We start from the raw sequence: 24563 nt of genomic DNA, 5'->3' as shown, positions 1-24563 counted from the left end.
TTCAAAGGCACAGGTCTAAAAATGATTGAGAATACAATGAAACTCAAGTGTCTTTCATTGGAAGGTGGCAACAAAGAATGTTTCTAACACCTGTTAGAGCTGATGGAACAAGTACTTCATTATCAGTATCACTTTTGTGGTTCTTCATTAAATTCTCTTATCATTTTCACCCAGTGAGGTGGGAGCTGTAGGAGTACAAAGGCTGATAGCAGTGCTATTCCAGGAGCATCCTATTGCTTTGATGTCTCATCTACCAATTAAATTCCTCACTTCCTTGCCAGATCTGATCTATGTTATGTAGGACAGAAGCAGCTTAGCCTAGAAACTGCTCCTGCTACTAGATCTCCCTTTCCCTTCCCACACATTTAGAAGAGATACATTCTGGCCTTAGTCTATGTTGGAACAGCAGCTCCAAGACTAGGACATGATCTTGCTTTCCCCTTCCTTAGATTAGTCTCTAAGAGGAATATACTGTAAACTCATTACTATAGGTGCAATAAAGGTAGAGATCAGATCTATGATTTCATTGGTATAGAGAAGATAGCTCTTCCTATCAATACTTTCTCTGTAATGTGGTTTTACAGCATTTTCCAGAGCAATGAGAGGTTAAGTGACATACCTAGCCTCACAAAGTCAATATGTATAAGAAGCCAGACTTGAGCCCAGTTCTTTTTGATTCTAAGAGCAGCTCTCTATCCATTGTGCCAAATTGGCTTCCCCAGAAGAAGATGGGACACAAATTCCTCTCTACACTTAGATTTTTTCCCTATGAGCAATTAGGAAGCATCTTCAAAGCTAAATATTTATAGAATCAGAGGCTAGCTATAGCCACCTAAAAATCATTTACATTCTTATTTGACAAAGGTCTAGGGTATCTTATTTGACCTATTAATTTATTGTTAATATAATATTAATTAATTAATAATATTAATTAATCTTTAATCTATTAAGTACTTACTATGTTCTAGACACCATGCTAGGTACTGAATAATGCAAGAATTGCTGCTTCAGGAAGGGGAAAAAACAGCAGGAATAGAGGCTGCAAGAGGTTGAAGTTTTGACTTGGCAGTACCTTAAAGTGAGGGAATAGACCTATGTCAAGGTACCCACCTGCCCCTTCTCCCCCACAGAAGCTCCTTCTTTAGCTTGGCTGAGTGCCTGAAATTGTTACCATATGTTCATACCTTTGAAGGGAACTTAGAGATTATCTAATCCCTTTCATTGCATATGAGGACACTGAGACTCAGAGAGTTTGCAACTTATCCAAGGTTACAGAGACTGTCACAGAGTCAAGAACCAGACTCACATTCTCTGGCTCACAAAGGTAGTGGCCTTTTTCTATGCTATTTGCCTAGATTATAACTTTTGGAGGGTTTGTTTGTTTAGGTTTTTTTTTTTTTCTTGAAAATGTGTAATCACGATAGCTGTCTTTGGTCAAGAAATACCTACTATAAGCTTCAATGTCCTCATCTATTCAATACAGATAATATTCTCACTGGGGCAATTAGTGGCACAGTAGATAGATTACCAGGTCCAGAGTCAGGAATATTCAAATCCAGCCTCAAACATTTACTGGGACCCTGGACAAGTCACTCAACCGTATTTGCCTCAGTTTCTCATCTGTAAAATGAACTGGAGAACGAAATGGCAAACCACTCCAATATCTTTGCCAAGAAATCAAATGAGGTCATGAACAGTCAGATGCTATTGAACAACAACAAAGATGCGTTTTGGTCTCCAGAAACATGACTTGACTTCTTCCTTATTCCCAATGGCCTTGCTCAGTGCCTTCTTCTTGGCATCTTTCTCCAAAAACAGCCTAGGAAAGAAAATCTTTTCTTACTGATATCATGTTGCTATGATACCTCATGTACCCTTTAACCTCCTTCTCCTAGCCTTCACAAAATGATGGGGAAGAGAATTAAAAAGTCAAATGCACCCCTTCTACTGTATATGAATACAGTGACTTCTGCAAATTTGCTACATTTGTTTTATTTGGAGGAGTTACGTTGTGGTTGTTGTTATCCATCTATTTTGATTCACTACTAGTGCCAACTTTTACCCAGAGTCAAGGTGAACCCTCAGAAAAGTTAGTCATAAAGCAAGTAAATGATAATGATCAAGAAAATGGGGAAGACCCAGATATAAGGCTATTATCTGGGATCTAGGTAAGACGCCACAGTTAAACTCCCTGGATGTTAAAGGTGTTCAACAGAGGAACTAATAAGCATTTATCAGCACCACAGGAACTCAATAAGCATTTATCAAGTGGATTACTAGAACTATCGATTAAGAGATGAAAAGGAATTTAGATACCACTTGGTTATAGTATAACAGCTTATGAGTCCTCAGATTCCATCTGGGAGAATTTCCTCATTTAATAGATAAAGCCACTGAGGCCCAAGGAGGTTGTGACTTACCCAAGAAAGCAATGTAGCAGAGATAGTATTTGAACTCAGGTCTTCTGGCCTTAAATCCGAGATTCTTCCTACCATCCCATGTTTCGCACTATTACTTACGGAACGCTGAGGGGAATTTGTAGACAAATAAAACTCAGTCTTGACACCAAAAGACACAAAAAACAACAAGAGAATATAAAATTATTTGGATAGAGGTAACCAAGACAGAATTTTGCCTATTTTACAGTTTTACCATTGGCCTGCCTTACAGGAAAGCCCTACCTGAAATTGTGTGTGGTCTCTCACCTAAGTAGTCTCAATTGTATTTCATTTATGAGTGCAGTCCTGGTTCTGATCCCAAGATGACTCTGCAATTGTAAGTAGGTGGATGTCACAGGAATTCAAACTGACAATCATGTGGGGAAAAAAAATTACAGATGGAAAAAATGAAAAGGGGAGGGAGAGGGAGGAGGAAGAAAACTAAAATTGGTTTATGTTCCTACAGCACCATCTAGTGGAATTTTCACATTTCCTTTGATCAAAAAAAAAAAAATGTGCTTTAAATCTAAAATGGGAGACATGAAAGTTGTACTTTTGTGCCCAGAAGAGATGGCACCTGTGATATTTTAATTAGGGTAGCTCCATATCTTAAAGGTGTATATGTGAAATGTTTATGAGAGGCCTTTAAGCCTTCAATTAGCATATTGCCCCTGCTTGTAAAAAGCTTTCCTGCTGGACTTCCTGTAACACTTTTTCCTTACCTTTTTAATATGTTTATCATGGGTTATTGTGTGTTATAGTTACTTGTGTACATGCCTTATAATCTACTGGGCTGCAAGTTTCATAAAGACAAGAGCTTTATCTTACCTAAATCTGTTGTCATTCTCAGCAAGACTTGCCATAAAGGGGGTGTAATAAATGGTTAGTGAATTGAAGTAGTCCCAAGAATGCAATCATCATAATTATCACCTGATCCATGATCCACTGGATTAAAAGAAGAACTTGCATGTCCTAGAAAATTTGGAGAGATAGATTAGATAGACAGATAGAGAGATAGATCGATAGATAAATAGATAGGTAGGTAGATAGATAGGTACATAGACAGATAGATAGATAGATAGATAGATAGATAGATAGATAGATAGACAGACAGACAGACAGACAGACAGACAGACAGACAGACAGACAGACAGACAGACAGACAGACAGACAGATAGATAGATGAAGGATGGTTAGAGAGAGATGGATGCATGGATGGATGGATGGATGGATGGATGGATGGATGGATGGATGGATGGATGGATGGATAAAACATTTATTAAGCACCCACCATTTGTCAGGCCCTGTGCTAAGTTGTGGGAATACAAATAAAGTAAAACAAATGATTGTCTCTGCTTTCCAGGAGCTTACATTCTAATGGTAGAAACATAAAAAAGGAAGATGAAAAAATGGGGTTAAGATAAAGATAACTACACAGGAGCATATTTTTTAAAAAGTCTAGAGAGAGTAGGAGTGAAAGAGAACTGAAAATAAGCATAGGTTTTGAAGCAACTTCATCAAATGGAAGTTTCAGGGGAGATCCTGGGCCCTCCATTATAAATGTACAAGATCAGAATAGAGAATCCTGTTCTTAGCACACGACGCTCTGTCTGCCCATTTCCTGCATATGTACAGACTGCTCCCCCATACCTGGATTAACCTCCCTCCTCATCTGTGACTCTCTGCCAGTTTTCTTCAAATGTCATCTAAAATCCTACTTTTTGCAAGAAATCTGATACCCCTTAATGCTAGTGGGTTTCTTCTTTGATATCTCTCCTATTCTTTCTGTATGTATCTTGGTCTACACATTGTTCCTGCCTTTGTTTCAATCCCCAGTGCTTAGCATAGCACCTGAAGAATATTAAGCACTTGGCAATTTGACTGGACCTGTGACTGCACAGATATAGATAACCTTAGTTAAGGAAATTCCCTCTCTCAATGCAGATGGACAATTTCTTTCCAGCTTACAGTCTTAGAGAGTTGCCCATAGCCACATGGCCACCTGAAGTCAGAGCTTGAAACTTAAACGTAGCTATCCTAAGCTCCAAGCCCACCTTGTTAAATGAAACAGATTTCAAATATTTCCAATCATTGTTTCCTCTTTTAGACTGAAGTTTAGGGGCAGAGCCAAGATGGCAGAGTAGAAAGATACACATACTCTAGCTCTTCCTCCACAGCCCTAAAATACCTGTAAAAAAAGACTCAACAAATTCTAGGGCAGCAGAAGCCACAGAACGACAAAGTGGAGGAGATTTCCAGCCCAGGGTGACCTGGAAGGCTGACAGGAAAAGTCTGTTGCACCAGATGTGGAGCAAAGCACAGCCCAGCCTGGGCAGCATGGCACCAGGAGAAGCAGAATCAGAGCAGGCCTCAGGGGCAGAATCCCCAGCAGCAGCAGAAGTTCACAGATCCCTCAGCCCACAGTCAACAAAGGCACTTCAAAGGTCTGTGAGGGAGTTTTTTCACCTTCTGTGACAAGGGAGAAGGGTCCTCCCCTAGCTCCAGCCCCAGGCGGTGGTAGTACCAGCAGGAGCAATGGGTGGCAGCTACAGTGGCCATGGCAAGCAGCAACCAGCTTCAATTGTTGAAGCCTCAGTTTAAATCCCCTGGGGGAATTGAGCAGCTGATCTGAACCTCAGTCATGAGCCAGGCCAGGGAGTAAACTCCTCTCCCTTGATTGTGCCACCTTAGAGGAACTGAGAACTTACAGGTCCCCAGAGTATACTCTACCCTTCACAAAAGACCAAAAGTCAAGCAACTGGTTGGGAAAATGCCCAAAAAAGGGGAGAAAAATAGAAGGTTACTTTCTTGGTGAACAGATATTCTCTCCCATACTTTCAATGAGAAAGAACAATGTTTACCATAAGGGGAAGGCATAAAAGTCAAGGCTTCTGCATCCAAAACCTCCAAAATAAATATGCAATGGTCCCAGGCCATAGAAGAGCTCAAAAAGGATTTTGAAAATCAACTAAGAGAGATGGAGGAAAAATTGGGAAGAGAAATGAGAGCTTTGCAAAAAAAAAATCATGAAAAGCAAGTCAATAGCATGCTAAAGGAGACAAAAAAAATGCGGAAAAAAATAACAACTTTAAAAATAGGCTAAGTCAATTGGCAACAGAGGTTCAAAAAGCCAATGAGGAGAAGAATGCTTTAAAAAGCAGAATTAGCCAAATGGAAAAGGAGGTTCAAAAGCTCACTGAAGAAAATAGTTCTTTCAAAATTAGAATGGAACAGATGGAAGCTAATGATTTTATGAGAAACCAAGAAATTACAAAACAAAATCAAAAGAAAGAAAAAATGGAAGATAATGTGAAATATCTCATTGGAAAAACAACTGTCCTGGAAAATAGATCCAGGAAAGATAATTTAAAAATTTTGGGACTACCTGAAAGCTATGCTCAAAAAATGAGCCTACACATCATCTTTCATGAAATTATCAAGGAAAGCTGCCTTGATATTCTAGAACCAGAGGGCAAAAAAAAATATTGATAGAATCCACCGATCATCTCCTGAAAGAAATCCAAGAAGAGAAACTCCGGGATATTGTAGCCAAATTTCAGAGTTTCCAGGTCAAGAAGAAAATATTGCAAGCAACTAGAAAGAAACTATTAGAGTATTGTGGAAATACAATCAGGATAACACAAGATCTAGAAGCTTCTACATTGAGGGATGAGAGGACTTGGAATATGATATTCCAGAAGTCAAAGGAACTATGATTAAAACCAAGAATCACCTACTCAAGAAAACTGAGTATAATACTTCAGGGGGAAAATGATCATTCAAGGAAATAGAGAACTTTCAAGTATTCTTGATGAAAGGATGAGGGCTGAAAAGAAAATTTGACTTTCAAACACAAGAATCAAGAGATGCATGAAAAAGTAAACAGGAAAGAGAAATCACAAGGGACTTACTGAAGTTTAACTGTTTACATTTCTACATGGAAAGATAATATTTGTAACTCGTGAAACTTTTCTCAGTATCTGGGTAGTTGGAAGGAACACACGTACACACACATACACACACACACATACACACACACACAGAGACAGAGACAGAGAGACAGAGACAGAGAGAGACACAGACAGCACAGGGTGAGTTGAATAGGGAGGGATCATATGTAGCAAAATGGAGTTAAGGGATGAGAGAGGAATATATTGGGAGGTGAAAAGGAGAAATGGAATGGGACAAATTGTCTCTCATAGAAGAGGCAAGAAAAAGCATTTCCAATGGAGGGGAAGGGGGGGAGATGATAAGGGAAAAATGAAGCTTACTCTCATCACATTTGGCTCAAGGAAGGAATAACATGCACACTCAATTTGGTATGAAAATCTTTCTCACCCTATAGGAAAGTAGGGGAGAAGGGGATAAGCAGGGTGAGGGAGGATGATGGAAGGGAGGTCAAATGGAAGGAGGGAGTAATTAGAAATAAACACTTTTGGGGAGGGACAAGGTCAAAAGAGAGAACAGAAGAAATGGGGGGAAGGATAGTATAGAGAGAAATACAGTTAGTCTTACACAACATGGCTATTATGGAAGTCATTTTCAAAACTACACAGATATAGCCTATACTGAATTGCTTGCCTTCTCAGTGGGGATGGGTGGGGAGGGAGGAAGAAAGAGAAGTTGGAACTCAAAATTTTAGGAACAAATGTTGAGAATTGCTTTTGTGTACAACTGGGAAATAAGAAATACAGGTAATGGGGTATAGAAATTTATCTTGCCCTACAGGACAAGAGACAAGATGGGGATAAGGGAAGGTAGGGGTGTTAGAAGGGAGGGCACATTGGTGGAAGGGGCATTCAGAATGCACGGTGTTTTGGGAGGGAGGGGAGAAAATCTGGTACTCAAAATTTTGTGAAAATGAATGTTGAAAACTTAAAATAAATATATAAATTTTTAAAAAATAAACTGAAGTTCACTGTTTACTCTCACATTCTTCTAAGAAGAGAGTGAATTTTGATGTAAGTGATTCCTTTTCTGGTGACTTTGATTTAGCAAAGATTTAAATAAGCATCTACCTATGTTCAAGACATTATGCTCAGTGTTAGAATGATAATAATAACATATGCTCATCTAACACTTTACCATTTATGACCTTTTTTCCTTTGTAACATCCCTACCAAGTAGGTGATCTAATTATCATTACCTTTTCTGTTTTACAAATAAAGAAAGTGAGCTTTATAAAAAGTGAAGTGACTTGCCCAAGGTCACACAGGTAGGAAGTGATAAAACCTGGTTTCAGACTCAAGCCTTCTAATTCCAAGTCTCATGTACATTACCCTCTGCTCTCTTTGACCTCAAACTGAATTTTATATCTTTTCTTCTTCACCTGAATTTATATTGCAGTAAATGATTTTGGATGTCCTCTTTATTAAATTTAAGCCAATACCCACACAGTGAAACCCTTGAACATAATTCATTATCAGTCCCTTCAACTTAAAAACCTTAACGTGTGCTCACACATTCAATAAATGGGACATATTTTATCTCCAAATAAATGATGATATTTCCTTTACCTAGCAACTGTCATTAGCAATCTCTCAAATAATAAATATTTATTCAACACTTGCCATGTGCCTAGCACCATATTTGACAAAGCAAAGCATCAGAGGCAGACATAACAACTGATATTTATATAACGATATTTGTATAGATTTGCAAAATGCTGTTGTACATTTTAGACAAGAAAATGCTTTGCAAATACAGAGAACAGTAAGAAAGCCAAACCTAAAGAAACAGAGAGTTTATATTAAGAAAGTAAGTTTAGATAAGTAGGGCGTAGCCAGATTATAGATGACCTAGAAAGCCTGACTGAATATTTTAAAGTCAGTTAATGAGATGATACCAAATTATCATGGGAGAGCACAGTAACATGTTGAAAATGATATTTTAAAAACAACCCATTTGGCAACTGTAAACAAGATATATCAGAAATGGGAAAGATTAGAGTCGAGGAATTTATCAAAGAATATTGCAGCTTGATGTAATCAGAAATATACTGGTTCTAGAGTCCAAAGACATGAGTTCAAATATTGACTGGGATGTCTACTATTTTTGTGACTTTGGCAAATAATTTAATCTCTCTAGACCTTAATTTTTCATCTGTAAAATGCTGAGAGCAATATCTAATATTTCACAAAGCTGGGAGGATAGCTAACACACTGGTGACAGAGTTAAAATCCAATCAGACCATGACAAGTTAGAACATTGGACTGAATCTAATATAATAGAATTAAGCAGTGATGAATACAGTTTTACAGTTGGGTTAAAAAAAATCACAAATATAGCATGGTAAGAATATGATTTGATAACGGGTTTGTGTTTTTTTCCTGAAAAAGATAGAGGATTTTTAGGGGACTTATGATATACTGCAGCAGCCTTTAAAATGAATATCACAATCTTGGGCCACATTTTCTAAAAGGCATTAATAACAGGAATAAGGCAGAAATAGTCCCATTCTACCTAGTCCTGGTCAGATCTATATCTAAAGTTTCATTTCAATTCTGAGCATAGCAAGTAAGAGAAATAAGGAGTCACAATTGTTCATATACCTAATGTATGTGTTGACTTTAATTTACAGAAATCTCTTTTAAAACTTTGGACACATGCACTTACATGCTTTGGTATATGCATATACAATGAGGGACATAGTGTCACAGAAAGCATTAGACTTGGAATCAAGAAATCTGAGAGACTGAGATTCAATCTCTTTAGATTTCTGTATTTCACTGGAAAATGAGAGTTAAATGAAATAATCCATAATGTTCCTTCCAACTTTAAGAATATATGTTTCTATCATATAAAGAGAGTGCCCCAAAATTCTTATTGCAATGTTAAACTATTAAAACATAAAACATTTGTGACATATATATCCACATATGCATATTTTATATGATTCATATTTTCTATATGATCATTATATTTCCTAAAAGTTACCTATAGTCTACATTTTCTTCATTCTTGTAATGCATCTCCAAAATTCTCTCTTGACTTTATAGAAAGGACTTCAAAAACATCTTGCCTTTTGTTCTATGTCAGAGGTTTTAATGAGTAATTAATGGTCCCAGGAATATAAAATGTAGAAAACTGATCACAACAAATAGATAATTATCTATAAAAATATAATTTTCTTTTGACTATATTTACAGTCCTTAAAATATTATATTTTAAGAAGCAAAATCCATTTTTTATCTTCCTTATAAGTCATATACCATATATCAGAAGGATTGGGCATTATTTCATTGGTAGAGGAAACTCCCAGGTAAGTAAACTTCTTCTACCAATGCATGTTGGCACCTTTTCTGTGATTTATATTCTTAGAGAGTTACCTATGAATCAGTCAATCAATAAACGTTTATTAAGAGTCTACTATGTTCCAACCATTGTGCTAAGCACGAAGCATACAAAAAAACCAAAACAAAACAAACTAGAAACAGTCCTTGTCTCGAAGGCACTTACAAACTTTACAACCTAATGGAGCACTATGCAAACCAGAAAAGAGTACTCCTAGAGTTGTAACAACTCAAACAGGTTTCTGTCCCAAAATAGAAGGTTAAAAGGCTAGAGAAGTGCATCTCTACTCTTCAGGCATTTATGAATGATATTCCATGAAAAATGGAAGTGTTCCAAACAAAACAAACCAAAAAAACAGGATGTGAAGAGGCAGAAGAAAATCTAAAATGCATCTATGATCTCACCAATGTGAATTTTCTCTAATCACGTAGATTACAACCCATCCTTGGCTAGTCATCCCTTCCCATAAATATGCTGTGTCAGATTCGATCAACAAAGATGGAATCAGGATTCTTTCCTTCTTCCTCTTGACATTTTAAGGATATCATTGGTGCTCCCAAAGCATGGTTAATTCTGTCAGAGTTTATGCTCACCTGGCATATCTTTTGAGAGCCCAGAAGTGCCTCAATTTGCCAGTAAAATAGAAACACAACAGTATATGTGTAACATACTATCTTTTTTTAGAATAGCAAAAGGAAGATTTCTATAATTCATTTTATAATAAAAATGAAATCAGAATGGATGTTTTAAAATATCCTTTTTATAAGTATGATAAATTGTTTCCTAATATTTGAAATTAAACATGAAAGGAAAAACAAGGTGAGTAATGAAATGAAACATTTTTCATTTATGATTTTTATAAAACTAGTTTTAAAATTATATGAATATACAATACCTTATTTTCCTTTGAGACTGTGAGAACCAATCATGACTTTGCTTTCTAAAAATTACAAAAGAAAATATTGTAATTTCAGTGTTTAATATCATACATCACTGTATACTCTGCTCTTTGGCTTGCAATAAATAAGCTGGTCTGTATAATTAACTGGTTTTATATTGCTATAGATATAGTATTAGGCTCACATAAATACATAAATTGAAAGCACCTTCAAGGTCATCTAGTCTAACCTCTAGCCAAAATATTGATCATGTATGAAATATCTGACATGTGACCATCCAATCTTCATATGAAGACTTCCAGTGACATCTAAGTCAATACTCATTCCAATTTGGGATAGCTCTAATTATTCAATTTACCACATTCACATAGCACTTGAAAATATAGAAAATGTTTTATTCATACAATGTCATATTACAAGTATTATCACATTTTACACATTATAAAATGCAGACTCCAATTAATGAGAATTAGTAAGATCACTGGGTTTGCAGTCAGAGGAACTAGTTTCTTATCCTGTGCTCTACTAACTACTTCCTAAGTTACTAACCCTTACAACATGATCTTGGGTAAGTCACCTATCTAGGCTTCAGCTTTCTTGTCTATAAAACGAGAGGACTGAACTTGGTGATCACACACACACACACACACACACACACACAGAGTCTCACTAAAATATAAATCTTCTCTTAACAGGATATGAAAGTATAAGAAATGTTATACTTGCAATTATAACAACTTCCATTTTTCATAGTGAAAGTAAAGTTCACATAAATTCCCCATGTATTTAGCCAAACATTTCAATCTTTTGATGTTCACTCATCATTGATGCTTTGGGTGTTTCAAGTCAAAACTATTCATTTCTCTCTATTCCTGAAAGGCTTGGGGGGTCTCCAAGTAAATGACTTCTCTTCTTCTAAGGAAGCCCCCATTATTCATAGCTAAAATTAGACTGTACGGAAATCTAGTAGAAAAAAAAACAGTTAGCAGGAGACAGAGGATTCAGAGAAAAAGCTCAATACATTGGAAATGTCACATAAAAGAAAAGGAACAATAGGAGAGGAAAATGGAATCCAGCTCCCTGGGTGAAGACAAGGAACCAAGAAAAGTTCAAAGGAAATAAAAGAGCTTAACCTCACTGACCTTCTTCATAGCAGGGCAGCCAAAAAGGGGAAAAAATCTTATTTAACATTTCTTGCGCTTCACAATATATTGTACTTTGAAGGAACACAGGATAAATTATTTAGAAAGTTTCAACAGAGATTGGCAAAATCCCAGCCTGTCACAAACTAGGTTAAAAAAAACCTGGTTCTATATAAATAATTTATGGTTTCTAGACCAGAAAAGTTCTAAATTTGATACCCAGCAATAAATAGAAAGTGCTATGCCACCCACAATTCTTCCATCTCTGTTTAAGGAGCTGCAGTGATGTCCTGTACTTACAAAGTGACCAAAGATGTCATAGTAAAGTTTCAACCTTATACCCAGTTCCTATTTTAAAAAAAGAAGCCATAGGGAAATAAAAATCATACTATATCATTTAAAATACAAAACAAATTCATGTGTTCAATTATTCAGACACCCAACTTGTACAGTTTCAAACCATTTCATCTAAATTATTGAGCTGTGTTGAATCTTAGTACATTTGTACCTTAATACATTTTAGGCATCTTCAGAATCTTGTTAATTCCATACTACTTGAGTTTAATCTAAGTACTAAGAATGACTAACAGATTGAAAGAGTCAACATACCTGGGTATGAATAAGCACCACAAAGATAGTTACAATTATACAATAATCAGTACCATCTGTCTAAGAGAAGACACATGCTGATGTAATTGATACTCACTTAAATTACTCAGGAGAGCTTTGTTGGTATTCTGTATCATAGCTGCCAAATGCATTAAGCTGGTACAAGTCAGAACTTTGCAATGTTTCAGTTATCTTAACCACACAAGATTATCAGGGCATAAGCTTCTGGTTTTGTAATAGAGTGAAAGTCTCTGGATTGCAAAAGTTTAACATTTCAGTGACCAAAAAGATAAGCAATTCTAGGCAAGAATTAGAGATCAATGAGATTTTGTTCATTTCAAGGAGCAATCCTTCCCCCTAAAATATTTTTGACTCATGATCATCAGCCTCTACTTGAAGAACTCCAGAGAAGAGAAACCCACCACATCCCAGGGCAATCCCTTACATTTTGAGATAGCTCAAATTTTTAGGCTAGGAGTTGGATAATCTCTTCCCTCTTCCCCTCTCTTTTCTGCTCTCTCCTCTTTCCTCCTCTTCCCTTGAAGTTATCTAGTCCAGTATGCTAGTTTTCTGGATAAGGAAACTGAGATTTAGAGAAGCAAAATAATTTATACAAGGGACCTGGTTTTTCTCTCTTCTTTGATCTCTTTGACTGGGGAGCACAAACATTTTAAGCAGGCTACATTCCCATTGGTATTGTGGATAAAAATCCATCATTACACGCATGGACTGATGAGTCTAATTTTGCAGCTGTATTGGCAATGAGAACAACTTGAAGTAACAATATAGTGAGAGTACAAGTGAAGTCATTCAACAATTTTATGGAATGAATTCTGCAGTGACTAGAGTGCTGAGCCTGGAGTTAGGAGAGCCTGAATTTGAATCAGACCTCAGACACTTAACTTAGCAGTTTGACCCTAAGTAAATCACTTAACCTCTGTTTGACTCAATTTCCTCATCTGTAAAATGAGCTTAATTGCACCTACCTCCCAGTGTTATTGTGAGGATCAAATGAGATATAATAAAAGTACTTAGCACAGTGCTGGGCATATAGCAGGCATTATATAAATGTTTCATATCATCATCATCATCATCATCATCATCATCAGGGATTATCCAAACATTTTTCCCCCTCAGTTGTTTCTTCTATGTTCCAATATAAAAGCTATAAGAGCTCTTCTAAAATGAGAATATATAGATCTGAATGTTTCCTTTCCTTCAAATTTAAATGCCAAAAAGAAAATCTTCTACATATGTTATCAATTATGACTTTAACAGCTATTGTAAAAAAATAATTTTTTTCAATGTAGTGCTAACCTTACAAATGATTAACACATGCAAGAAGGAAAGTGTAGTAAAAAGGACATTTCCCACTGGGGAGAATGGATAGAAATAACTCACTGTACATACATTATTGTTTAAGTGAGGATACTCTTAGGACATCCATTTTCTTCTTTATAACAATGACTCAAGTTAGTCATTTGTTTTAGCACAAAGCATCTTAAAATAGCTCACATTTTATTCTTCAATTTATATGAACATTCAATTTTCTGAGGAAAAATCCAAGTTATCAATAGCTATATTTTAAAATGCTCCAAATCATTAAGAGAGACATGCAAATTAAATCTGAGGTTCCACCTTGGGCCCATCAGATTGGCAAAAAGCTGATCAGAAAAGAAAATGACAGGTATTTAGGGGCTTCAGGAAAGTAAGCACATTACTGAACTATTGATGGAACTATGAATTGGTATAGTCATTCTGGAAAGCAATTTGTCCTCAAAAAGTTATTAATTGAGTATATTCTATCACTCAATGATATTACTAGTAGATTTATATATAACCCAAAGAGATAAAAACTAAGGGAACAGATTCAAATGCAGAAAAGTATGTACAGTAGCTCTTTTTGTTGGGGCAAAGAATTGAACTGAAGGGATACCCATCCTTTGGGGAATAATTGAACAAATTATGATATATTAATATATATATGATAATATATATTAATGTGATAGAATACTATTGTGCTATAAAAAATGATGAAAGGGTTGGTTTCATTGTAACCTAACTAAGTCACATCAGATAAAGTCAACAAACTTTAAGTACCTACACTGTGCTGACCACTAAGGTTTCAAAAAAAAGGGCAAAAATAATCTCTGATCTTAAGAAGATCACAGTGTAATGGGGAAGACAACATACAAGTAACTATGTATAAACAAAATATATACAGGATAACAGTTGGAGATAGTCTCAGAAGGAAAATATGAGCTTTAAAGGGAATTAGGAAAGGCTTCTTATAGAAGGTAGGATTTTAGTTAAGACTTGAAGGAAGACAGGAGGCAGAGAGGAGAAAGGAAAGAAAAGAAGACTTGAATAAGGAGATCAATTTATACAAAAATAACATGATTTTCATAATTAACAAATAACTTGGATAGCCTTCACAACTCTGATTAACACAATGACCAACTATGATTCACAGATGATGATGAAATATGGTACACATTTCTTGACATGGAGGTGATGGATTCATAATACAGAATTATATGTGTGTACAAATGTGTGGTGTGTGTGCATTCATATACAGACAATGAGTGAATGTGTTTTGCTTCATGATATCTTGTTATAGGGGATTTGTTTTTCTTTTTTAATGGTAGGGAGGAGTGGGATAGAGAGTAAATCAAATTTTAATTAAAAATTGTTTTTTAAAAAAGTTCACATTTTAATCACATCTCTAATGCAAAATAATTTGTTGAAAATAATGCAATGAGGTTTTCACACTTTGGAATAGGGAATGAGGAGGCTCATGGGAGATTTGGGGCAAAGTGATTGCCATCATTCAGATGATAAGAAATTTTTAAGTGCTTACTGATGTGTCAGGCTCTATGCTAAACAGCAATAACATAAAGAAAGGACAAAATTCAATCCCTGACCTCACACTCTAATGAGGGAGACTGTATACAACTTCATACATAAACAATTTATACAGTGTAAATGGAATAGTAATTCAGAAGAGAAGGTTCTGGCAATAAAAGGGAACTGAGAAAGGTCTCTTACAGAGAGTGGAATTTGACCTGAGTGTTGAAGGCAGCCAGGGAAAGAAAAATGGAAAGTGAGAAGGGAAAGTATACCAAGCAGGGGAGAATACCACAAAAACATGGAGTCAGGAGATGGATTGTATTATACAAAGAACAGCAAGCAGATCAGTGCACTAAAGTATAAAACTAGAGAGATAGGAAGGGATCATGCTGTGAAGTGGTTTAAATGAAAGAGGATTCTGTGGTTAATCCTAGAGGTAATAGAAAACCTCTAGAATTGATTTAGCTTAGAAGGTAAAGGGAGATGGGCCAGATCTGCACTACAGGAAAATTAGTTTGGTGACTGAGTGGAGGATAGACTAGAATGGAGAAAGGTTTAATGTAGGAAAGCCAATTTTAAGGCTATTACAATGGTCCAGGCTAGGGGTCACGAAGTTGAGTTATTTGGCTATACCTCTGATTTTGGTTATCCCTAGAAGAGTTGTGAGCAAATTTAAAGCTGTTCTTGCTACAGTTAAGAATCAGTAAGAAGGGGGACAGAGCCAAGGTGGTGGAGTAAAAGTAGGGACTTGCTACGACTCTCCCCCAAACCCAGCCAAATAATTGTAACAAAAAAAAGACTCTAAACAAATTCTGGAACTGCAGAACCCAGAGAATGATGGAGTAAAACAAATCTCCAGCCCAAGGTAGACTACTGGAAGGTAGACAGGAAGGAGATATCGTGCTGGTCTGGGAGCAGAATACAGTCCACCATGGATCACATCTGCACAAACAGTACCTGAGCAGGCCTCAGAGGGACTGAATCACCGGTACCTGTGGTAGTTCCCAGACTTAACAACCCCAAGACACAGAGGACAAATTGGAAGGTCAGTGGAAAAAGCCTGTCAAACCTATGTGAGAGAGTGGAGTGGTCTTGTGCCAGTCCCAGGGCTGGAGGGGGAAGAGGAGTCCATATGCAGCAGAGGGAGCAGAAGCTGCTATTTCTACAGCTCTAGACCCATAGATTGTAGGGGGATTGAGCAGCTGACAGTACACTCCCTCACCCCCAATGGAAGCAGAGAACTACCTTGACAAAGAGCTCAAAAGTCAAGTAAATGGCTGGGGAAATGAGCAAAAACTAGAAAAGAATCAGACTATAGAATCTTACTTTGGTGACAAGGAAGGCCAAAGTATATGAAAAGAAGACAATAAAGTCAAGCTCCTACATCCAGAGCTTCCAGGAAAAACATACTTTGATTTCAGGTCATGGAAGAGTTCAAAAAGCTCTTACTTGAAAATCAAGTAAAAGAAGTAGACCAAAAAATGGCAAGAAAAATGAGAGTGAAGAAAGAAAATCATGAAAAATGAGTCAACTGCTTGCTAAAGGGGACCCAAAAAAATGCTGAAGAAAATAACACCTTAAAAAATAGACTAACCTAAATGGCAAAAGAGATCCAAAAAGCCAATGGGGATAAGAATGCCCTAAAAAGCAGAATTGACCAGATAGAAAAGGGCATCCAAAAGCTCATTGAAGAAAATAATTCCTTAAAGATTAGAGTTGAGCAGATGGAACCTAATGACTTTATGAAAAATCAAGAAATTATAAAACAAAACCAAGTGAATGAAATAAACAGCAGACAGTGTGAAATATCTCACTGAAAAAATAACATGAAAAATAGATCCAGGAGTGACAGTTTAGAAATTACTGGACTACCTAAAAGTCATTAAAAAAAAAAGAGCCTAGACATCACCTTTCAAGAAGTCATCAAGGAAAACTGCCCTGATATTCTAGAACCAGAGTCATAAAATAGATAGTGAAAGAATCTACTGATCGCCTCATAAAAGAGACTTCAAAAGGAAAACTCCTAGGAATATTATAGCCAAATTCCAGAGCTCCCAGATCAAGGAAAAAATATTGCAAGAAGTCAGAAAGAAACAATTCAGGTATTGTGGAAAGGCAGTCAGGATAACGCAAGATCTAACAGCTTCTACATTAAGGGATCAGAGGACTTGGAATATGATATTCCAGAGGTCAAAGGAGCTAGGATTAAAACCAAGAATCACCTACCCAGCAAAACTGAGCATAATACTTCAGGGGAAAAAAATGGTTATCCAAAGAAATAGAGGACTTTTAAGCATTCTTGATGAAAAGATCAGAGTTGAATAGAAAATTTGACTTTCAAACATAAGAATGAAGAGAAACATGAAAAGGTAAACAGGAAAGAGAAATCATAAGGGACTTACTAAAGTTGAACTATTTGCATTTCTACATGGAAATATAGTATTTGTAGCTCTTACTGAGTATTAGAATAGTTGGAGGAATTACACACACATATATACATACATACATATATATATATATATATATATAGAGAGAGAGAGAGAGAGAGAGAGGGCACAGGATGAATTGAATATGAAGGAATGATAACTAAAAAAGTAAAATTAAGGGGTGAGAGAAGTGTATATTGGGAGAAGGAGAAAGGGAGAAATAGAATGGGGTAAATTATCTCTCACATAAAAGAGTCAAGAAAAAGCTTTTTAATGGAGGGGAATAGGGGGAGAGGTGAGAGGAAAAGAGTGAACCTTACTGTCATCAGATTTGACTTAAAGATGGAATAACATGCACACTCAACAGGGTATGAAAATCTATCTTACATTATAGGAAAATGGGGGGAAGGAGATAAGCAAGGGATAGGGGAATGATAGAAAGGAGGGCAAATGGGAGGAGAGGGTAATTAGAAGTAAACATTTTTGAGGAGGGACAGGGTCAAAAAAGAGAATAGAATAAATGGGGGACAGGATAAGATGTAGGAAAATACAGTTAGTGTTTTACAATATGACTGTTATGGAAGTGTTTTGCATGACTACATATATGTAACCTATATCAAATTGTTTGCCTTCTCAATGGGGATGGGTGGGAACAGAGGAAGGGAGAGAAATTGGAACTCAGAGTTCTAAAAACAAATGTTAAAAATTGTTTTTACCTTCAACTTAGAAATAAGACATACAGGTAATGGGGTATAGAAATCTATCTTGTCCTACAAGAAAATAGAGGGTATAAGAGAAGGGAGGGGTGTGATAGAAAGGAGGGCCAGTTGGGGAAAGGGGTAGTCAGAATGCACATTGTCTTGGGGTGGGCATAGGGGAGGGATGTGGAGAAAATTTGGAACTCAAAATCTTGCAGAAGTGAATGTTGAAAACTAAAAATAATTTTTTTACCATTATTCTGATTTATTAAGACATTTTACACAAGATTTCTTCAATTAGAAGTTTGTCCCGGCCTAATTGCTGTGGGCTGCCCTAGTCTTCTTATCTTAGTCCAGGTCTTCAGTAGCCAGCCAGATAAACATATGGAGAGAAGAGACTTTCCAGAGTCAGACAAGGGTTAGGCTTTATTCAGGGTCTTGGTTACATGTCCATATGCAGGCGAGTTCTTCCAGGAGAAAGGAACCCCCCTCCTTCTCAAGGAGCAAGGATCACACAGCGAGAGGCTGGGGGTGGAAGAGGAGAGGGACCCCCGGAGGGGACCCTCCTCAGGCTTTCCTGCCCCCACTTAAGCTCTCCCAGCCACATAGTCTGCACATGGATACTGTGCATGCTCTCAGCCCCTAGCTAATCAACAAAAAGGTGTGCTCAGACCACGGACCAATCTCAAAGGTGGGATGCTCTCCCCAGCAAGTTTCCACTGAGAAGAGGTGGAGAAACAAGAAAGCTTGAGTCTCACTCCTCAATTCCCAGCTGTTTCCTGGGGGGCCTCATGAGAGCTTGCAATCAAGAAGCCCTTATTTTTACCTGCCCCAAACCGTTCACGTGAGAACTGAGCTTACACCCCAACAGAAGTTCTTTAAAACAATGCCGTCATTATTTTGCCAGCTAGAGAACAGAGTCATTGGATTCCCCCATTCTACGAATTGAAAAATACACTTTACAAATTTGCATATCATCCTTTCGCAGGGGACATGCTAATCTTCTCTGTTTCGTTCGAATTTTAGTATATGTGCTGCAGAAGCAAGCACTAAATAAATTAATTTTTTTAAAAATCAGTAAGAAGGGAGATTGATGGTCCAACTTATTGGCTGAAGACTTAAGAATTATCTTCCCTTTGGCCTTGAACTTCAAGTTGCCAAAGATAATAAAGGGCTTGTAATTTAGGAAATGTAAAAATCTAGAAGCCAAATGTTTATTGTATTTTCAGTGTATTTTCTAGGTATTCCTTTCCCTTGTCCTCTGAGGATTAGACTATGGAACTGGTACTGAGTAGGAGTTCAAACCAGTCTACAGAAATCAATTCACTAAGTATTTACCAACTCATATTCCTTAACAAAACTAACAAACAAGCTCCTAGATGCCTTATACTTGCTGCCTACCATGCCAAGAGGAGAATCAGTATAATATCATTCTGATTCCCATCTTCTCACCATTTCTAGATCATCCCTTCATTATCATCACTCTATATCTTCTGAGTTTGACTCTATTTATATCTGTCATCCCATCTAAATCTTTGTGTACATAGTATACCACACTTCATTACCATTCTGTAATCTTTCAAGTGGCCATATTATTTTAAAAGCCTAAGTCCTGGGTCTTCTTCCTCTGTAAAAAAGTATGGTACCTGACTCACATTTTTCCACTCTAGCTGTATTTCTGCCCTCCTTCTTGTCATTTCAATATACATTTTGAGGTCTACTTCCAGTATAATGTTTACTCAACCTCAACTCCTGTAATTTGTTTTCATTCTGTCACTCACAAGTGTAGATCTCACCACAGTCCCCAATTGCAGCTATACTTATCTTTGTAGTCTTAAGCTTTGAAATTTTTTTTTCTGTTACTGGTCCCATAATCTTTTGATCTCTTCTTCTTCATTCCTTCATCTACTCTTATTCTTCATCCTTACAATAACCTCCAATCCCTCTGTTCTTCTCTGTTCTCTCCATTCATCACCCCTTTTCTAGTTCCTCTTTCTTATCTCTATAGTCTTGACCCTTCATTTGACCAATACAGCTATGTATTGTGTTGCATCCTGATTCCTTTGCCTTTATAAAACACCTTTAGCCTACTATAGTTCACACCCTACTAATTTTCAACCCTGAATCATCTCCATTGTCCACCTTTTTCACTCCTATATGCTTCTGAATAGCACTGGAGAAAATCACTCAGGTGTGCCACCTGAATCCTCTACAAGTTATTATCTAGTCACATGAGGAAAAGGTGCCCTCTCTCTGTCAAGACCAAACCCGCTCTACTTGTGCCCTTGACACAATTTCTGTTCTTTTCCTCTGTGGTTTGCTTCCCATTCTCCCCTCATCTTCTGTCTCTAGCCTTCTATAGACTCCTTCTAATATTATAGGATGATAAATTTAGAACTAAAGGAAACCTTGGAGAAAATCTAGTTCAACTCATTCATTTTCTAAATCTCCATACTTAAAAAAATCCTTTATCTCCATAATTCCTCTCAAGTAAATCCTCCTTTTATATGCCAAGCCTCTACAAAGTTGTCTAAACTCAACACTTCCTCACCCTCATTGACAATCCATTTCTTATCCTTTTATAATCAGATTTATGATCCCATCATTCTCCTGAAACTGCTCTCTCCAAGCTTTATAGTAATCTCTTAATTGCCAAATCCTATGACCTTTTTACATTTCTCATTCCTTTTTATTTGTTCCCCATCTTTCGGCACTTTTGGCTACCCTTCACACACTGTGATCTAGCTACATTGGGCTACTTATTCTTCCTCATATTCCATCTCTGGATACCTGCATTAACACTGGCTGTGCCCCATACCTAAAATGCTCTCACTCCTCACCTCGTCTCTGGATTCTGGTTTCCCTGGTGTCTTCCAAGATTGAGCTCAATTCTACCTTCTTCAGTATACCTTTCCTGCTGTCCTCCCTACACCCTCTACTCCACACCCTGCTCCCAACCACAAAACCCTTCCTTGAGATTACTTTCCATTAATATAATGTGTATTTTGTATATACATAGCTATTATATATTGTCTTCTCCATTAGAATATGAATTCCTTAAGAACAAAGACCAGGCTTTAGGCTTTTTTTGCATTCCCAATGGTTTAAACAATGCTTGGCACACTGGAAGGGCTAAATAAATTCTTGGAACTGATCAGTTGTTCAAAAGTGGCCCTATTGCCTCTGGGATAAAATGCAAATTAACAAATCTTGAGGTGCACCATAATGGAGTTCCAAATTTCTCAACTTACTTTTAAGTTACCCTTCTACACTGTATGCCTACTGAACAAGTACCTGTTCCTCAAACTTGGCTAGCTGTTGCATGTCTCCATGTGGTGCACAAGTTGTCTCCCATGACAGAAAAGCACTGCCTCCTCATTTCTGCCTCAGAATCTTTAATTTCCTTCAAGTTAAATTCAAGTGTCCCCAACTCTTTAAGGCCTTTAGTATTCATCCCTCTCTCAGTTGCTAAACTTCTCTCCTTCCTCAAATTACCTTGAATTTATTTTATCTGGATATCTTATAAACAGTAGCAATGTACACTCCTTAAAGATAGGGACTATTTTTTTTGTCTTTGTTTCTCCTTGAACTGAATAGTGACAATAAATTTTGTTGAATTGAGTTGGAGAGGTCACTATAGACCTGGGGCCACTCCTCAACCTTGTAGCTTCAGAAACTTAATTTGGTGAGTTCAGGAAACAGGGATGGAGTCCTGTGGCACTGAGTCACAGTAAGTCATATCAGAAGAGATTGATTTACAGAGCAGAATTTGAATTTATTAAATTCTAAGAAATATATAACTTGCAAACATGCTGTAATACCCAGGCCAGTGCAGTATCCACAGCAAATAATCTCCTTGAGGAACAACATTGATATGAGAAAGTTGTTTGAAATGGTGACACCTGAGCTTGTCTTGAAGGAACATAAGAACACTGTGAGGAAGAGATGAGGAAGGAATATATTCTAGGCATTAAGTACATCTTGTGCCTTCTAGAGAACTGGGAAATAGAAAGACAAATTTTGGGGAAAGTCTATGATGAACTCTCAGGAAAGCAGATCATTCAGGTTTCAATATGAACATTTACACCTATGAAATTGGCAAATGCTAAAAGATTAGGACTTGATTTTTTGTTTTGCTAACTGTCTATGTATAAGAAAGTGATAGAGACTAAGATAATTTTAAAAGACATATCGTGAAAAATGCTATCCATCTTCAGAGAAAGAACTGATGAAGGTTAAATGCTGATCAAGACATCTTTTTTTATTTTATTTTTCGTGGGGAGACAGTTTGGTCTGCATTTTCTTTCACAACATAACATGGAAATAAGTTTGCATGACTGCACATGTATAACTTATATCAAATTGTTTGCCTTCTCAACGAGGAGGGAAATGAGAGAGGAATACAGAGAATTTGGAACTCAAATTTAAAAAGAAGAACACATGTTAAAAATTGTTTTTACATTCAATTCGGGCAAAATGCTAAGTAAAAAACCAAAAGAAGAGAGTGATAGAAAACTCCAGTCATCCTGAGGAATATCAGGTCACTGGATTGAGATGGTTCTGAAGGAGAAGTGAGGCTAGTGACCTTGTACAGCCCTCCCTCACGCAAAACAAAGTCAAGCTCAAGTCATGTCATCATTTCTCTGATGGCATGGTCTTCTTTGGCAATGAAGGATGAACACACAAACACACACGTGCGCATATATATAATTTAAATCAATATGCATTATGTTATTTAAAATATCGTTACTTAGGGGCGGAACCAAGATGGCGGAGTAGAAAGACACACATATGCTACCTCCAAACCCACTTCCCATAAAATACCTGTAGAGAAAAGAACCACTGGTGAATTCTGGAGCAGTAGAAGCCACAGAATGGAGCGGACGAGATTTCTGCTCCAGAGAGCCTGAAAACCTCTCACAAAAGGTCCCTCATGCCCGGACCCGGAGCAGAGCCCAACCCTGCCTCAGCGGCACAGCACCGAAAGAAGCAGATCCGAGCAGGCTTCAGGGACGGAATCTCCAGCAGCCGCGCGGGTCCCTCCACCCACAGGTGACAAGGGTCGGCGAGACGGTCTCTTTGGCGGGTCGAGAGGGAAGTGGGGTGCCCCCATAGCTCAGGCCCTCTCGGGAGGCGGCAGCAGAGGTGGGAGCAGACCAGGGCTCCCCAAGCAGGCAGTACACTGGATCCATTGTTGAAGGTCTCTACATAAACCCCCTGAGGGAACTGAGCCTGAGAGGCGGCCCTGCCCTGACCTGAGCACCTGAACTTAATCTCACACTGAACAGCAGCCCTGCCCCTGCCCAAAGCCCTGAGGCTGGGAAGCAGCATTTGAATCTCAGACCCCAAGCACTGGCTGGGCAGATATGGAGGCGAGGTGGGGCTGGAGAGGACACTCAGAAGTCAAGTCACTGGCTGGGAAAATGCCCAGAAAAGGGAAAAAAAATAAGACTATAGAAGGTTACTTTCTTGGTGAACAGGCATTTCCTCCCTTCCTTTCTGATAAGGAAGAACAATGCTTACCATCAGGAAAAAACGCAGAAGTCAAGGCTTCTGTATCCCAGCCCACCCAATGGGCTCAGGCCATGGAAGAGCTCAAAAAGGATTTTGAAAATCAAGTTAGATAGGTGAAGGAAAAACTGGGAAGAGAATTGAGTGACATTAAAGCAAAGCATGAAAAACAAATAAACTCCCTGCTAAAGGAGACCCAAAAAAATGCGGAAGAAAACAACACCTTGAAAAATAGGCTAACGCAATTGGCAAAAGAGGTTCAAAAAGCCAATGAGGAGAAGAATGCTTTCAAAAACAGAATTAGCCAAATGGAAAAGGAGATTCAAAAGCTCACTGAAGAAAATAGTTCTTTCAAAATTAGAATGGAACAGATGGAGGCTAATGACTTTATGAGAAACCAAGAAATCACAAAACTAAACCAAAAGAATGAAAAAATGGAAGGGAATGTGAAATATCTCATTGGAAAAACAACTGACCTGGAAAATAGATCCAGAAGAGACAATTGAAAAATTATGGGACTACCTGAAAGCCATGATCAAAAAAAGAGCCTAGACATCATCTTTCATGAAATTATCAAGGAAAACTGCCCTGACATTCTAGAACCAGAGGGCAAAATAAGTATTCAAGGAATCCACAGATCACTGCCTGAAAGAGATCCAAAAAGAGAAACTCCTAGGAACATTGTGGCCAAACTAAA

General features: G+C 37.5%; 1 non-coding gene across 1 annotated transcript; it reads right to left on the bottom strand.

Annotated features, from left to right (window-relative positions):
- Nucleotides 1-19298: 19298 nt before the first annotated feature.
- LOC140509311 (U6 spliceosomal RNA) lies at nucleotides 19299-19405 on the bottom strand. The gene has a single exon (XR_011968643.1). It is a non-coding gene; the product is annotated as a U6 spliceosomal RNA (small nuclear RNA).
- Nucleotides 19406-24563: the final 5158 nt, after the last annotated feature.

Source organism: Notamacropus eugenii, chromosome 5 (assembly GCF_028372415.1).
Source record: "Notamacropus eugenii isolate mMacEug1 chromosome 5, mMacEug1.pri_v2, whole genome shotgun sequence".
Lineage (NCBI taxonomy): Eukaryota > Metazoa > Chordata > Mammalia > Diprotodontia > Macropodidae > Notamacropus > Notamacropus eugenii.
Note: the sequence above shows the minus strand (reverse complement) of the source record. Positions and strands in the feature narration are given on the sequence as shown.